Genomic DNA, 19,243 nt, shown 5'->3' on the forward strand with positions numbered 1-19,243 from the left:
GCAGGTCCTGAGTCAGCCCTGTGAATCAGCTATACTCCTACCCAGCTGTGGTCCAGAGTCAGCCCGGTCTGCCTTGGGACCGAGCAATGCCAGTCTATGTTCCTGGTATCAGGCCCACTGACATCAGTCTTGTCTGTGGGACCTGAAGTGGCCCTGTGACCAGCTCCAGCCCTGCTGGAGTCAGTTCTGTCTGCCCAGAGACCCACCAGGGACCTGGTGGAAGAATGCACAGGGACCCAGTGGGAGCCATATCCATCCACTCCCCTGATAACAGCCCTGCTATTTGCAGACCTGGAAGTGGCTCCGGGAACTGGCCCCAGACCCACTTGACTGTAGTCCTATAGGATTTCCTATCACCTGGGGATCCAACAGGAACTGCTGATTCATGCCCTTGGTAGCAGGTCTTCCAGCCATGTACCCACCCCTACACCCAGAAGCAGATACATGACCCAGCTCCAGCCCCACTCAGCTGTGATTCCAGAGACAGTCCTGGCAGAAGATCTCTATCTGCTAAAATTGTTCTATAAAAACACGTTTGCTCCTTTAAATGAATATACATCAATGTAAGGCTACAGAAATAATGAAAAAATCAGACAAACACGACAGTACCAAAGGAAATTAATAAAGCTCTGGTAATGGAACCCAAAGTAGTATAGATCTATGAATTGCCTAACAAAGAATTTAAGATTGCTTTAAGAAAGATCAAACCACAAGAAAATACAGACAATTCAGCAAAATCAGGAAAACAATACACGAACAAAATGAGAAGTTCATCAAAGAGATCTTAAGAAAAGCATACAAAAGCACATGCCCACCCCCTTCTCCCAAACCCCCTCCCCCCAGCAACCCTCAGTTTGTTTTGTGAGATTAAAAGTCACTTATGGTTTGTCTCCCTCCCAATCCCATCTTGTTTCATTTATTCTTCTCCTACCCACTTAAGCCCCCATGTTGCACCACCACTTCCTCATATCAGGGAGATCATATGATAGTTGTCTTTCTCTGCTTGACTTATTTCGCTAAGCATGATACGCTCTAGTTCCATCCATGTTGTCGCAAATGGCAAGATTTCATTTCTTTTGATGGCTGCATAGTATTCCATTGTGTATATATACCACATCTTCTTGATCCATTCATCTGTGGATGGACATCTAGGTTCTTTCCATAGTTTGGCTATTGTGGACATTGCTGCTATAAACATTCGGGTGCATGTGCCCCTTTGGATCACTACGTTTGTATCCTTAGGGTAAATACCCAATAGTGCAATTGCTGGGTCATAGGGCAGTTCTATTTTCAACATTTTGAGGAACCTCCATGCTGTTTTCCAGAGTGGCTGCACCAGCTTGCATTCCCACCAACAGTGTAGGAGGGTTCCCCTTTCTCCGCATCCTCGCCAGCATCTGTCATTTCCTGACTTGTTGATTTTAGCCATTCTGACTGGTGTAAGGTGATATCTCATTGTGGTGTTGATTTGTATTTCCCTGATGCCGAGTGATATGGAGCACTTTTTCATGTGTCTGTTGGCCATCTGGATGTCTTCTTTGCAGAAATGTCTGTTCATGTCCTCTGCCCATTTCTTGATTGGATTATTTGTTCTTTGGGTGTTGAGTTTGCTAAGTTCTTTATAGATTCTGGACACTAGTCCTTTATCTGATATGTCATTTGCAAATATCTTCTCCCATTCTGTCAGTTGTCTTTTGATTTTGTTAACTGTTTCCTTTGCTGTGCAAAAGCTTTTGATCTTGATGAAATCCCAATAGTTCATTTTTGCCCTTGCTTCCCTTGCCTTTTGCGTTGTTCCTAGGAAGATGTTGCTGTGGTTGAGGGTATGTGCTTTGGTGAGTGCTGTGAAGTGTGTAAACCTGGTGATTCACAGACCTGTACCCCTGGGGATAGAGTATTATGCCTCCATCAGAAAGGATGAATACCCAACTTTTGTAGCAACATGGACGGGACTGGAAGAGATTATGCTGAGTGAAATAAGTCAAACAGAGAGAGTCAATTATCATATGGTTTCACTTATTTGTGGAGCATAACAAATAGCATGGAGGACATGGGGACTTAGAGTGGAGAAGGGAGTTGGGGGAAATTGGAAGCGGAGGTGAACCATGAGAGACTATGGACTCTGAAAAACAATCTGAGGGTTTTGAAGGGACGGGGGGTGGGAGGTTGGGGTACCAGGTGGTGGGTATTATAGAGGGCACGGATTGCATGGAGCACGGGGTGTGGTGCAAAAATAATGAATACTGTTATGCTGGAAAAAAAAAAAAGTTAAAAAAAAAAAAAAAAGAGAGGATGAGACTATTGGGTTATACTGTACTGTTACTATTCCTTAAAGTGTACTTGGGAATAAAATCAATGATCCCATGTGGTACCAAAAAAAAAAAAAAAGAAAAAAAAAAAGAAAAGCATACAAAAGAATCAAACAGAAACTATGAAGCTGACAAATACGATGAATGAAATGAAAATGACAACAGACAGCTTCAATAGAAGAAAGAATCTGTGAGGAGAGTAGAAGGGGGAAAAAATCAGTGAATTCAATGACATTTGAAATTACCTAATCAGAGGAGTAAAGAGAAAAAAGAATAAAAAAGTATCGACCCGAAGATTGCACTGAGACACATTATAATTAAATTATCAAAAGTCAAAGACAGAATTTTGAAAGCAGCAAGAGAAAAATGATTTGTCACATTCAAGAGAACCCCCATAAGTCTATCAACAATTTTTCAGCAGAAACCTTGTTGCCAGAAGAGAGTGGGATGATATATTCAAGAGCTGAGAGATAAAACCACCAACCCAAATTCTACACCTGGCAAAGCTATCCTTCAGAAATGAAGGAGAGATAAAAAAAAAAAATTTCTCAAATGAGCAAAAGTTGAGAGAGTTCATCACCACCAGCCTGCCTCATAAAAAATGCTAAAGGGAGTTCTTCAAGTCAAAACAAAGACCTTAATTATTAACATGAAAACATATGAAACCATAAAACTCATTGGTAAAGATAAATATATAGTCAAATTCAGAATACTCTAATACTGTAATGATGGTGTGTAAATTGCTCAGAACTTTATTATAAAAGATGAAATTATTAAAAATATATCCAATGATTTGTGCATGGATACACAATGTAAAAAGATGCAAATTATGACATCATCAACATAAACTTTGAGGGGGTAGAAGCAAAAGTGTAGGGTTTTTGTATATGATTAAAACAGACCATTTTAACTATGAAAAGTTTTATGTAAGCCTCATGATAACCACAAGGGAAAAATCTGTAGCAGATACAAAATGATAAAGAAAAAGAATCAGAGCATACCATTACAATGAATCATCAATCACAAAGAAAAATGGCAACAGAAGAAGAAAGGAATGAAAGACCTATAAAAAATTCATAAAACAATTAACACAATGGAAATAAGAAGTACTTATCTATCAAAAAGTTATTTTAAAGATAGAAGAGATTTTCCAGTCAAAAGATATAGAGTGACTGAATGGATTTTAAAAAGAAACAAAAACCTAGATCTAGTTATATGCTGTAACAGGAGACTCATTTTTACTTTAAGAGAACACATAGGCTGAAGGTAACAGGATGGAAATTATAGTACACGTAAATGGTAACCAAAAGGAACCAAAAATGGCTATATTTATAGCAGACAAAATGGACTTTAAGTCAAAAACCATCACAGAAGACAAAGTTGGTCATTATATATTGATAAAAGGGTCAATTCCATAGGAGAATATGAAATTACGAATTATGCACCCAACATCAAAGCACCTATATAAAGCAAATACTGACAGATCTAAGGGGAGAAATACACAGCAATACAGTATTTGCAGGAAACATCAATACCCCATTCTGTAATGGGCAGATCATCTAGACAGAAAGTCAATAGGGAAACAGTAGAACTGAACAACATTGTAGACCAAATGGTTCTAGTAGACATACAGAACTTTCCATGTATTCCACATACATATTCTCAAGCACACAAGGAACATTTCCCAGGATAAATCCCATGTTTGGTCACAAAACAAGTCTTAATGAACTCAAGAAGAATCATCCCAAGTATTTTTTCTGACCAAAACAGAATGAAGCTAGAAATCAGTAGCAGCAAGAAAATGAGAACATTCACAAATATGTGAAAACCAAACAACACATTCTTGAACAAGAGTCAAAGTAAAGTGGATCCATTGGGTCAAAGATGAAATTTAAAGGGGATTTAAAATATCTTGAGACAAATTAAAATGAAAACACCACGTACCAAAACTTACGGAATGTAGCAAAGGCAATTCTAAGAGGGAAGTTTTTATTAATAAATTCCAACATTAAGAAAGAAGAGAGATCTCAAATTAACAATTTAACTTTACACCTCAAGGTGCTAGAAAAAGAAGAGAACCTAAGCCCAAAGTTAGCAGAAAATAATAAATCCATCAGTCAACTGATCTTCGATAAATGTTCCGAGAATACCCAATGGGGAAAGAATAGTCTTCTCATGAAATGTAACAGGTCACTCATTCACAAGACAGGTCTTAACAAAGTCAAGAAGAATCAGCCCAAGTATCTTTTCTGACAAAAATGGAAAGAAGCTAAAAATCAATAAGAGCAAGAAAATGGGGTCTTATTAGTATTGGAGCAACTGAACCTCATTCAGAAGAATGAAATTGGACGCTTTACCTCACAGGACATGCAAAAATCCACTTGAAATGGATTTAAGTCTAAAACATAAAATCTGATACAGTGAAACTACTAGAAGAAAACAGGGAAAAGTCTTTTTGACATTGAACTTGGCAATGATTTTTTTAATATGACACCAAAAGCACTGGCAATAAAAGTGAAAATAGACAAGGGATGATTGCATGAAACTAAAACCATTCTGTACAGCAAAGAAAACAACCACCAGATTGAAAAGGCAACCTACAAAATGGGAGAAAATATTTGCCGACCATATATCTAGTAAGGGATTTATATATTTACCCAATATCCTGCCAAAATAATGACAAAATAACTAACTAATTAACTAACTAATTAAATAAGTAAGCCTCATTAACTGAGCTGAATATTTTGCCATGCTCTGAGCTGGGTCACCATGCAGGTTAGAGATAATATCTGTCTACCAGGTCACATGACCCTGGTTTTACAACTGAAGATACTGCAACCCAGGTCAGAAGAGTAACAAGGCAATATTCGTAGGGAGATTTGGTCGAAAGGCACCTGGCTACGGAGACCAACCCACCCACAAGGCATTCCAAGGGAACCAGAGTCTCTAGAACATCCACATGGTTGGATTTTCCCACAGATTCCAGGGTGGACCCCACATTAACATGTGCAACCGATAACGGGCAAATTGGCTGAGTAGAAGGCTCAATTTGTCCTTTCTGGTGTCGTGTAAACACACACTAAAGTCATTTGGGGCTTCGATTCCATAGCTTCTCCCTAAGACTCCTGTGGGGTCCTGATATATCATTCTCACCTGCCAAGTGCTTCTTCCCAGGGTCTGTCCAAACTTCTCGAAGGCAGGGTCTTCACAGTAGCCACCCAGGTAAAGAATAGCTCCAAAATCCTTCTACCCTCATTCCTTTTTTTTTCTTCTTTTTTAAGTAGATCCACACCCAGCAGAGCCCAATGAAGGGTTTGAACTCACAACCATGAGAACAAGACCTGAGCCAAGATCGAGCTGGACACTCAACTGACTGAGCCACACGGGTGCCCCTGCCCTCATACATTTTTGTTTGTGTGGGTTTTTAAAAAATTTTTTAATTTAAATTCAAGTTAGTTAACATAGAGTGTATTATTAGTTTCAGGGATAGAATTCAGTGTTCATCAGTTGCATAGAACACCCAGTCCTTGTTAAATCATGTGCCCTCCCTAAAGCCTGTCACCCAGTTACCCCAGCCCCCCGCCCACCTCCCCTCCATCAGCCCTCAGTTTGTTTCCTAGAGTTTAGAGTCTCTTATAGTTTGTCTTCATCTCTGATTTCATCTTATTTCATTTTCCCTCCTTTCCCCTATGTTTATCTGTTTCTTTACTCAATTCCAGATATGACTGAGATCATATGAAACTTTTCTTTCTCTGATGGACTTATTTTACTCAGCATAATACCTTCTAGTTCCATCCACGTGTCAATGTCAAGATTTCTTTCTTTTTGATGACTGAGTAATACTCGTGTGTGTGTGTGTGTGTGTGTGTGTGTGTGTGTAAAATTATAAGATTTGGCTCATGTGATTATGGAGGCTGAGACGTCCCATAATATATGTCTTCTGCAATCTGGAGACCCAGGAAAGCAAGTGGTGTAATTGAGTCTGAGTCTGAAGGCATGAGAACCGGGAGTGCTGGAGTCTGAGGGCAAGAGAAGGAGACGAGCTCACACAGTGAGAACAAATGCCCCCTTCTTGTTCTATTCAGGCTCTCAGGAGACTAGACAATGACCACCTGTGAAGGTGATCTGCTTTACCCAGTCTACTAATTCAAATGCTGATATTTTCCAGAAACAACCTTGCACACACACCCAGAAGTCCTGTTTGACCAGCTGTCTGGGCATCTCTGGTCTAGTGACGTTGACATATAAAATTTAACAGCCCAATCTCCTTTCTCGTAAAATGATGAAGCTGGAATAAATGGCCTATAAAATTTGCTCTTTCTGAACCAACATCCTATGTTTCTACTTCTAACCCCATTGCCCAGAGTGCCCTGCTGACCCTGACCTTGACTCTGCTCTCTTGTCCCTTAACAGTGTCCATTGTGAGCAAGAGCCCTGCGTATTTGCAGTGGTGGTTTCCATGCTCGTACCCAAGCTGGCTACACATTCTCACTCTCCCATATGTTCTGACTTTCTGTTCTTCAAGGGTGTCTGTGAGCGGAGATGGGTCTGTGGTGTGATCAGAGAAGCCCTTTGGGCATCCCAAACCTGCTGCTTGGAAAATCACAGGTAAAGCCGCTGACAGCATCATTAGTGTGAGTCAGCACGATGTTGTTCAAGCCCACCGTAATGTGGGGAGTGAAGGGTGTAATTTGCTTGAACACACATACTCTCCTGCAGAATAATTGCTTTGCAACCCACACACTTTTGGGGGGGTCAGAATTCCTCTTGAATAAGCACAGCCTTCTTTGTCATGTTCTGTCTGAAGAAAGACAGCTGCTCCGTTGTCAAGAATGGAAGCATGAAAAATGAACGGAAAAACAAATAATGCGGGGAGGCAGAATGCTTTGTGTATCATTTACTGCCCAAAGACTTATTTTGCCACTGGGATGGGAAGATGTCCACATGCCTCATTTTTGTAAACCGTGATACAAGCCCAACAAGGAGACCTCTCACGCTTTCAAGCAAATCGGCTTGGCAGGACAGTGCTGGTGATGGAGTGTGGGACTTCACCGTACCTCTGTCTCCCAGCTTACTGGACTATGTCTGAGGTTCCTCCCCAACTCTGGTCTGTTGCTACCTCTGCTCTAGGTTATGTACCATGATTTGGAAAAATACAGAACTCTCCATAGGACACTGCATGGGGAGTGAGGAGCCCTGAGACCTGGCTCTGTGGGTTGATCTTGGAAAAGCAAGTAGCCATTTCAAACCTTGGCTTCCTTTCTTGTCAAATGATAAGTTTGGAATAAACAACCTGTAAACTCTGCTCTTTCTGGGGCCCAAATTCTGCAATTCTACTTCTAACCCCATGGCGTGACGTGCCTGCTGACCCTTATTTTGACTCTGCCCCCTCGTCCATTTCCTATGTCTACTCTCTCTGAGCGATCTGGAGACTTGAAGACATACCGTTGACACAGCGATGATTTAACACAGCCCAACATACGAGTTCAACCAGGCCAGCTCAGTGAAATTACAACCATTATGCTTTCTTTACTACATGCACAGTAATGAATATTGGCTTGGGCTTCGGACCTAGCTTGGCCGTAGGCATTGTGGGGATATCTAAGGAGAATGTGACCTGCCCTTGCATACACAGAACTAAAGGTTTACTTGGGAAGTTCACTTGCTCAATCTTCACAAAATAAGAAGAGAATAATGAGCCTTAGTCTGTGGGCTGACACCTGAGAACAAGAGACGTTCGAAGAAGGGAAAGATGCATGTGGCAGAAGTGGAGAGAGGTATTTGGGAACAAAGTGGGGCCAAGGCTGGGCCTTTCACGATGGGTGGAAGACGGATAGATGGAAAGAACCTCAGAAGAGGGAGAGGAGAAGAAATGCCCAGTGCAGTGTTGAGGGGCAGTGAAGGTCCTGTGCTCTCTGGAACGGAGACCAGATGTTGGAAATAAGGTGAAATAACACAGAAATGGTTATAATCATACAAATAGAGCACTCTTATCTCTTCTTTTATGGGTGGAAAAGCCATGACTCAGAGAAGTTACATAACTCTCCAACAGTCACAGAGCTAATACAAGGGGCAGAAGCCGAAGCCCATGTCTTCTGAATTTGAGTCAGCGTTCCTCTTACTCTGTGATGCTTGGAGCTAGATTATCTTAAGTCTTAAGTGACAGGCCTGACATCAGAGAGAAAGGTCAAAACTCTGGCCTCACCAAGACTCACCGTAACTTCTATTTTCTCAAGAATTTTTTTAATCTGGTCCTGACTCAGTGTAGAACTATGGGTTTTTGTGAGGAGCTGTGGAGGGCAAACAGACCAACGCACACTTTGAGATCGAAAGATCCTTCAGGCTAAGAGTTTTCAACTATGTCGGAGAAAGAGTGGAGGAGAAAAACTCAGCTGGAGAAAGTTAATTCATGCAGAACTCACCACCTTAAAATTCCTTTCACTTATTCTATCTTTTATTGAGTGCCTACTATGTGCTAGGCACTAGGCCAGGTGCTAGGGTTTCTTTGTCAGTGTCGTGAAGAATGCCAACCATATTTCACTATCTTACAACCCTTTCCCTGCATCCTTCCACCATTCAGACCTTCGGTTATGAATTTACCCAGCAAATATTGTTGCACACTTACAGTGTGCACACTTACTTACCGGCCCTGTGCTAGGGTTTTAGGAAGCACACAAACAAGAGATAGGCCTCTTAACCCCTGGTAGGGGAATGAGAAATCTAAATCTAAAAATTTTAAAAAATAAATTATTAAATAAATTAATAGTCATTAGTCAATAATAAAATTAATTGATAATAATAAATTAATTAAATAAATAACAGGATAGGGTTAAAATCAGTGGCTCTGATTTAGATAAAAAGTAGATATTGAAATTTGATCCATGTTTGGAATGGTCTTTAAGGTCATTGGATAACGCTGAGATAGTAGACAGTTTGGAAGGCCTTAGACTTGGATCCTTACCCGTATAATACGCAGACTCCAGAGGGTTGAGAGAGTTAAAGAACAAAAGAAAACCATAGAAGAAATTGTAAGATCATGTATCTCTCCTCCTTAGATGGGAGAGACATTTCTGAACTTAAAAGCAAGAGAAGAAATCATATAAAAATATCAATAGATATAACTTCACAATTTAAAAAAAAATGTACGCACAAAGAAAAATACTATCAACAATATTGATGGAGGTTGTCTGGGCAGTTTGATGCTGGAGTTTACAGGTTGAATGATGCTCTTTGGCTACAAGCTCAGCAGTGATGGATGAAACACAAAAGGCACAACTAAAGGATAGATCAAACATCTTCGTGGATTGGACACGGCGGAAATGCAAGCCAAAGCCTTGGGCTTGCGGGACCCTGGGTCCAGTATCAGGCTGCGAACAGCAGAACGAAGCTAAAATCACGGCTCTGTTTGAAGACAGGAGCCGGAGAAAGGCTTACTGAACTCGCTCACCAAAATCCACAAAATAGGACAGAAGGAAAATATTTTTTCAAGTCATACATCTGATAAGAACCTTGTATCTAGATTAAATAAAGAACTTGTATGACCCAACAATGAAAAGACAAATAACGCCATTAAACATGGGCAAAGGACCTGAGTAGACATTTCTCCGGAAAAGATGCAGTAGAATACACCTACCCACGGTTTCCCTGTCTGAGGTTTCAACTGGTACAGTCAACTGTGGTCCAAAAGCAGATGAGCCACCTGACATCCTGCTAGAAGGTCGGTTGTACCATCAGAGAGTCTGAGAGAGGTAGAGAGCACATTCACACAACTCTCACTACAGTATAGTGCTGTAATGGTTCTGTTTGGTTATTATTGTCGCTCCTCTCTTACTCTGCCTAGTTTATCATAGGTAGGTATGTATAGGAAAAGACATAGTATATATATACATAGGATTTGATAATATCTGTGGTTTCAGGCATCTGCTGAGGGTCTTGGAATGTATGCCTATGGGTAAGGGGGGCCGATTGTGCTCAAGTCACCAAAAAACACGTGCAAATGTGCCGACATCATTAGTCTCACGGAAACGCAAATCACAATCACAGTAAGATAACACTTCACACCCATTCAGGTGGCACTAATAAAAACAATGGATGATAACGAGTGTTAACAAGGGTGTGGAGGAATTGGAATTCTCATACATTGCGTGTGGCAATGTAAAATGGTGGGGCCACTGTGAAGAACAATTTGACAGTTTCTTAAAGAGTTAAACCTAGAATTACTCTATGACTAAGTAATTCCATTCACAGGTGTATATCTGAGGGAAATGACAGTGTATATCCATACAGAACTTACACTGAAATGCTCATGTCCTATGAACTGAATTGTGTCCCCCTCCCCTGAATTCATTATTGAAGGGTGATGATATTTGGAGGTGGGGTCTTTGGGATATATTACGTTTAGATGATGGTTGGGCCCCCCCCATGGGATTAGAGCCCTTATAATAAGAGACATCAGTGTCCCCCAACTTTCTACCACATGAGGACACAGCAAAGAGGTGGCCATCTTCAAGCCAAGGAGTTCTCACCAGAACCCAACCCTCCTGGCACCCTAACTTCAGACTTCCAGCCTCAGAACTGTGAGTAATAAATTTCCTTTCCTTCAGCCACGCAGACTATAGTGTTTTGTTATGGTGGCCTGAGCTAACTAGGACAGATTTTTGGTACCGAGAAGTGGGAGGCTTCTGTAAGAAATACATAGCAGGTGGAAGAAAGCAACTTGGGAACCGGGCAATGGGTAGAATTTTGAGGGGCATGACCTAAATATAGAACTAAAGATGATTCAGTGAGATCTCAGACGGAAATGAGGAATATATTATTGAAAACCGGAGGAAAGACAATCCTAGTATAAGGTGACAAAGAACATGTTCAGACTATGTTCAGGTGTTTTCTGGAAGGTAGAACTAGCAAGCGATGAAATTGGATGTCTAGCTGAGGAGATTTCTAAACAAAGTGTTGGAAGAGCAGCTTAGTTTCTCCTGACATCTTGCAATAAAACACATAAGGAGAGAGATGAATTGAAGTAGGTTTCAGGCAAAAAGGAACTGGAACTTGGGTATTTGGGAACATCTCAGACTATCCATATTGCAGAAAAATGAGATAAGTTGTTCGGAAGAGAACACTACGGGTGTGACTGAAGAGCCACTTGGTAAATCACGGGTATGACTCATGGACTCAAGCAGCTCAGCCATCTCAGCAGAAGCCAGGAATAGAGAAGGTATTACGCTAGTGAAGACTCTGCCAGTTTGAACTAAGGAGGCAGAGGAAGCCTGTTGGAATGAAGGAAGACTATCAGACTCTTCGGATTCTCCAGGACAGGGCTACAGACACATTTGGCTATAATGTGCACTGTTTGATCGTAAAAAAGGAAGAGTGACCCCGAAGTGATTCTGAGATCACCAATACGGCCTCTTTGGTTTCAAAGAGCAAGGCCATCACCTCAGCTTCAACACGCTGTATAGTCTTCATCCCAGACCCTTGGGGGACAGGACCCTTGCCTGGCAGAGCCAAGGGGCCAGGACTGCCACTCCAGTGGGTCCAGAAGGAAGGATATAGAGTCAAAGAGGATTATTTTCAAGCATTAAGATCTAACAGAATTTACCTCATTGGGGGTTGGACTTGCTTGGGACACATCACCCCTTCCTTCTTTCTTATCTCTCCCCCTTTTGAGAAGAGCATGGTTATCGTATCCCTGTCCCATGGTTATACGGCATACAGTTTGTTGTCATAGGTTCATAGCTGGAGAGGAATTTTCCCTCAGAACGACTAGTGCCTTGAATTCCACCCACATCTGACGATATTTAGATGAGACTTTGGACTTGAGAGTCATTGCTGGAAGGAGTTAAGGTTTTGGGACTGTTGAGGTGAAATTAATGCAATTTGCATGTGAGAAGAACATGAGTTTTGAGCTAGGGGCAGAATTCTATGGACTGAATTGTGTTGCCCTCCCTACCCCCCCGAATTTATATGAAGACCTAAGTCCCAGTGTGCTAGTATATGGAGACAGGGCCTTTGAGAGGTGATTGGGTTAGGGTGAGGTCGCAAGCATAGGGCCCTCAGGATGGGTTTACTCTCCTTATAAGAAAAGACACATGGGGTGCCTGGGTGGCTCAGTGGGTTAAGCCTCTGCCTCAGGGTCCTGAGATCGAGTCCCTCATCGGGCTCTCTGCTCTGTGGGGAGCCTGCTTCCCACCCCCACCACCTGCCTGCTTCTCTGCCTACTTGTGATCTCTGTCTGTCAAATAAATAAATAAAATCTTAAAAAAAGAAGAAGAAGAAAAGAAAAGACACAGCAAGGAGGTGCAATCCAGGAAGAGAGCCTTTGCTAGAGACCGACCATGCCGGCATCTCAGCCTCACACTTCCAGCTTTCAGAACTGTGAGACAGAAAGCTCTGCTGTTTAAGCCTTCCTAGTGTTTTCTTATGGTATCCTAATTTGATTAACACAGAAGAATTATTCATAAATCAAAAAGTGGGGAAAAAAACCAATATCCATCACTTGATGACTAGATATATAAAATGTGCTATGCCCATATAACGCGGTACTAAGGAAAACCAAACCAAAATAAGTAGATAAATAAATAAAATAAAAATAAAAATAAATGAGGTATGAAACATGCTACAATATAGAGGAACATGGAAAACACTATGTCAAATGAAAGAAGGCTACGTATTGTATGATTTCATTAATATGAAATGTCCAGAATAGGAAAAGCCATAGAGATAGAAAGTTTGGTAGTTTCCAGGGGCCGCCGGTAGGAGGGGGTGAGAAATGACTGCCTATGGGTATGGGGTTTCTTTTTGGGTTGATAAAAATGTTCTGGAATCAGTGGTGATGGCTGTACAATGTTATAACTATAGTAAAAACCACTGAATTATATACTTTACAAGTGTGAGTTTTATGATATGTGAATTATACCTCAATAAAGCTATTATTTTAAGAATGCTGCCCAGAGCAATAGCTCCTGGCAAATTGTAGGCCCAGTGAGGAAGGTGAAGAAACTTGACTTCTAGATTAGGATGTTAGCCAAGCTGTGGGCCAGCTTTGTGACTGGAAATGCGATGGTCCGGATATCAACACAAAGCTGGGTTATGGATTAGGATCCTGAAGGATCAGATGGGGGCAAGCCACTAGACAGAGAGAGGAATAAATAAATGAAAAACAAAAATAAGATATTCTACTGTAAGCCAAAATATCAAAATACAAGAAAATACATCTAAGGGAAGCCAACAAATAAAATCAACATTCAGAATAGAACCTAAATTCAATTGTGTGAAATTACATTTATAGAACAATCTGACAAAGACTTTAATTTAGATATAATTAGGATGCTCAGAGAGAAAATGAAGACATACTTTCTGTTAAAAAAAGAATATTACAAAAAATAAGGAAAGCTGAAAAAGAACAAGTAGAAACAAACAAACGAAGTCCATTAAAATGACAGACAATTCCAGAAAAGGGATCGGTACAATTTTACAAAATGGAAACAAAAGGAGAATCAATTAATTGGAAGACAGGATTGAGAAATTCACAGAAAGTGTGTCACAGAAAGACACAGAGATGCCAAAGGAGAAAGAGCAGTTAAGAGACGTGGAAGATAAGGTGAGACACTTCAACATTTAACTGGTAGGAATTTTAGAAAAGAAGAATGGTAGAAGTCAGGGAAAGTCTATTTTCTTAAAGACATAATTTATAGAAATGTTCTAGAATTTTGTAAAAACAGTCTTCCATTTGGAAATGCACTCCAAGTACTGAACATGACCAAACCATAGAAAGCTCAGGAACGTGCCCTTTGGTGTACAGAAACTCAACATATGAAAGCGATAGCATCATAAATTAATGGAGGAAGTAGTACTGCTGAAGAAATATGGAAACTATTATGCCCTTACTACATATTACAAGCCAAGTAAATCTTAAGTAAATTAAAAACCCAAATTTCAAAGGCAAAGTTGTAAAACTTTTAGAAGAAAATAGAAAAAAATAACTTAGAATCTTTTGATAGGATAGATCTACTTAAAAGAAAGCCCAAAACATCAAGGAGACATTGGATAAATTGGACAGCTTTAAACATAAAAAGCTTTACAATTAAGACAGAAAAAAGAAAGTTAGAAGACAATCTACACACTTAGAGAAAATATTTACAAAGTACGAAGCAGACAAATAATTATTTACAGAACATTTAAGGAATGGCTACTACCAAAGACAATCTGATAGAAACATAGACAAACCATATGAACAGGCAATTCATAGACAAGGAAACCTGAATGATGCCGGAATATTTGTTCAAACATTGAACAGCGAAAGGTCTCCATTTCACAAGTAACCATGGAAAACAAATGAAAATAGTGATGAAGTTCAATTCATACCTATCAGACAGGCAAAAATTAGAGTTCAACGATACCAAGCACGAGTAAGAATGCAGAGAAACAGAAATTCTGTGACATTTCTAGTGGGTGTGTGCATTGATATCATAACTTTGGAGGTGAATTTGATTGCACTTAGTAAAGCAGAAGATCTTTATATTCTACCCTTCAGGAAAGAAGTTCTCACACAGGGCTAAAGGAGATATACTTATGAATACTCATTCCAAAATTGCTTGCAAAAGGAAAACCAAACAAAAACAAAAACAAAAAAAGAGAGAGAGAGAGAAAAGGATAAAGGGAAACAATAGGAATTTCCAAGCCATTCGCAGGAGAACAGATTAATCATTTGTGGCATGACGAATCCGTACGGTAGGGTAGACTGCAGCTAAAATGAGTGAACTACGGTTGTATGTATCAAAATTGAAAAACACTGGAAAAGAGCATAGAAGGAAAAGAACTAGATGCAGAGGGATAAACGCCAAATGCACGTTATATACATATACGATAAATTAAAAACATGGAAAAGCACATCATTGAAAAGCCATGGATATCTAAATTTGCAGCAAATGCATGGAACAAAATGACTGAACTCGCGAGAGTAGTTAACTAAATGGGGAGGTGGGGAAGGATCTGGGTGTGTGGGTGATGGGGACATGGAAACCTCAAGTCTTTCTCTAGATCGTTTAAAACAAATCTGAACTTACTCTAAATAGAGAATCATGTTCATATTGTATAAAGGAAAGTCATGAGAGTTTATTGTATTATTCTTAATTTTTGCTAAACATTCTAGATACGTATTATAATGAAAATATTAAAAATGCCAACACTCCAGTACTAACAGAGGAAATACACAGCGGGAGAGAGTTACTGCGACAGGTGCTGGGCAGACGCTGGAGGTTCTCATGATATAAACTGCTCTTGTTACGCAATGAGAATGAGATGAACACACAAGAGGAAGCTGGAGTTAACAGCATGAACGGGCAATTTGCAGGAAGAGGAAAACAAGGACTTGTGAATTTAAAAAAGCAAGTTCGATATCCGTGCAAAGATGCAGATTGGAGCAGCAACGAAATCCGCTTTTTAAATTCACTGAGTTCTTGGAGCCGACCCTTAAGAAGTGGCCAGGAAGTCTCATAAAACCAAAACCAAAACCCAAACCTTTATGTTCGGGATAATATTCATGGTTGATGAAAGTGGTGAACACAAAGATATGTGACAACAGAGTGTGTGCACCTGTCCACGCCAGCGACCTGGGAGTGAGTCTTGATTCACTCTGACTTTTACTCTCCATCACCAAAGACTGACAGTTCTACTTCCTAAATTCAATGTCCCGCATTCAATGTTTTCCTTTTGGCATCGGGCAAGTGGGGACGTGGGCTACAGTCACCGCCGGCCAGGCGGCACTCGACGATGTGGCTGTCCCCCTCCAGACACACTGATCAGAACCTGCACAATAGGTGCTAACATTCTTCTCAAAAGCTTCCTAAGTACCACGAGCACCCTACAAGCTTCATACACGCGAGCTGGTTCAGAAACCCACAGTCCTCTCAAAGGTGCCATCGTGGTCCAAGTTAGAGCAAATTAAGACAACTCTGTCCCACAAGAGAGAGAAACGAGACGGCAAAGCAAAGCAGAAGTTTCTATAGTGTCTTTCGGAGTTCGAATCCGGGACCCACCTCATGGGCTCCCAGAGCGGGGGAGAAGAGGGTTTATGAAAGCAGAAACCGCAGGCTTATGGAAGTGGCACACGCAAAACCATTCAAGCTTGTAGGGTGCTCGTGGTACTTAGGAAGCTTTTGAGAAGAATGTTAGCACCTATTGTGCAGGTTCTGATCAGTACACCAGGTTACTATGCTGGTCGCTAGGTTGGAGCTCAGTGAAACCAGCCTCATTCTTAGAACCGCAACAGGATGCAGCCGTTTGTGGTTGGCACAGCCTAAGAGTCCGGGTTCCGTCCCGGTGTGCCTGTGCGTAAGGCCACCTTCCCCAATCCCCTCCTGGCTCCTTTCTGGGACCCCTTGACGTTCCCGACTCCATTTCAGATGTTTCTGTTCGCAGATCTAAACCAGCGAAGTGAGAACAAGCAGGGACAAGCAGAACATGACAGCTTTAATTTAAGTGAAATGTGAGCGTAAGTTGAGACAAAACTAAGCAGTTCGTTGTCAAGGTCTGAATCTGTCCTCTTTGGACCCAGTCGCTTGGACGGTGTTAGAGTAAGTTCTAGCTGATACGAAGCCGTGTGTCTGAGACTGAGCTCCAACATCACTCACTCCCCTCAGAAGTTCTTATTGCTCATCAGAACTAATTAATGTGTAATTAATATGTAACCGAACCGTTTATATTGAACCAAAGGCAGACTCAAACATCCTTCTCAAAAGTAACATCTCTGGATGGATTGGCGGGTGTGCAGTTGAAACTAAACTCCGTGTGAAACCAACTCTGAAATCACGCATGCATTTCAGATAAAACCCAGGAGCTCTGTAGAAGCGGTACGTGCAAGCCAACAGAAGACGTGTTCCTTGTCCCGCTTATCAGGGGGTCGTCGGACTTCACTGACCATTTGCTTACCACGTGCTTGAAGCAAGATTTGGGTTGCTTTGAATGACGGGGATAATCTTGGCAGCTCCTTGGGGAGAGCAAATCGGGAACACACACAGAAGGATTTGGAGATGCCCTAAAACAGTGTGCGAAACAGTGACGGCGGATGGAGAGTTCATTTCCTCAGTGTGTGAAGAGCTTCCGAAAATCCGTGGGTCCCTAAACACGTGTGGGGCAAGCACAGAGCTCGCACAGCGCTCACAAAGGAGGGTATACCACCGGCCGAGAAACTCCCGAAACACAGAAACCTGACGGAAACCGGAGAAACGCAGGCTAGGGCAAGAAGTTAATTGTGCCTCTTAAGTCACCCTGTATTTAAATAACACACCATCCACGGTGGCTCAGGTTGCCGTGAAACAGGAAACACTGTGTCCTAGTGGGAGCGCTCACGGAAGTAGCCTTTCTGGGAAGCAATGTGCCAATATGCACTAAGAGACTTAAAAATATCCATGCCTTGCCCATGTATGCAAAAGGCAAGAACCGTAGGAGGCAGAAACTGAGAAGCAAACGAGCTGGTTCTCGAGGGTAAGGGGGGGACACGAATGAGAAAAAGAAATTGTAGAGAGAGTGAGTGGCACCTGTGACTTCATACACTTTTATTTTATTTTATTTATTTTATTTTTTTTTTAAGGGAAAGAAAGAGAGCAACCACAGAAGGTGGAGAGGGGCAGAGGGAGAAGGAGAATCCCCAGGAGGCTCCCTGCTTGGCACCGAGCCCTACCTGGGGCTCCATCTCAGGACCCTGAGATCATGACCTGAGCCAAAGTCTAGAGTGGACTGAGCCATCCAACCGCCCTATGTGTTTATGACCTTTTATGTAGTTCTGAGTTTTAGAAAGAGACCTCCCCCCAATGAATAATTTAAATCAGCCGGGATGTGGGGAAACCCAGAATAGAACGCAGATGGCAAAAAGTGAGCCTAGTTGTGTTACGGATGATTAACCTCCCTGGTGGAGAAGGGGAAAAAAACAGCCTTCGTGTAACATTGGAAAACAGGGTTTTGACTCCCTATGGCCAGACCAGAGACACAGAAGGGTACAAAGTACTGGGCTCAAGTTAGTAAGTATGTTTCTCGCAGGGGAAGGGGCTAACCATTCTGACACGACCTCACATGCACACCAGAATGGGTTGGATGAGTGAAACTGTAGCTGCAAGTAACATCTGCAGGGCTTCTCGGGCTCAAGAAAGAAGTTACCAACAGGGGAAAGGGGAAGGTTCTGGATCGCAATGAGAGGTTATCAAGATGAACTCATAGTTTTCGGTAGAAAAATGTATATTCAAATGCTTTGCCCATTTGTTAGTTGGGTGATTTGGCTTTATTGTTGTGTTGATTTGTAGAAGATCGAGCCTGCTTGGGACTCTCTCTCCTTCGCCCTCTGCCTTTTTCCCACCCCCGTGGGCGTGCTGCACACGCACTCTCTGTCTCTCTCGATCTTTCTAAAAAAAAAAAGAAGAGGAAGAAGAGAAATTGCTGGAGATCTACCCCACAGTGATGCGAGTAGACTTAGCACTCATTACTGGATCACACAGTTAATAATGTTTAAGGTCACAAGTTCTATGTTATGTGGGTTTTTTTTTTTTAACCACAATAAAACAAACAAACAAAAAATTCGAGAAGAAAGGGATTATTTGCAGAGTCTTTAAAAATCTCCCATCAGCCAAATATTTATTCATTTCAAACGGCAAAATAGAAACTATACAGTGGGGAAACCCAGACACCAGACATCACCTTAACCAGGTGATCAAGGCTAAGGTCACCAAAAAATAAGACTTACCAGCCTTGGGAGCCTCCTGAGGTAATGCACTGAGAAGGGCACAACATCTGTGGTTTTCTTGCCAAAAGCACATAACCTCAATCTAATTGTGAGAAACCACTGAGGAAACTCACATTTAGGGACATTCTCCAAAATACCCAACCAGTGTTCTTCAAAACCCTTAAGGTCTGGGGCTTTGAGCAGCAAAGCAAGACTGAGGAAC

This window comes from Mustela erminea, chromosome 20 (assembly GCF_009829155.1).
Source record: "Mustela erminea isolate mMusErm1 chromosome 20, mMusErm1.Pri, whole genome shotgun sequence".
In the NCBI taxonomy this organism is placed as follows: domain Eukaryota; kingdom Metazoa; phylum Chordata; class Mammalia; order Carnivora; family Mustelidae; genus Mustela; species Mustela erminea.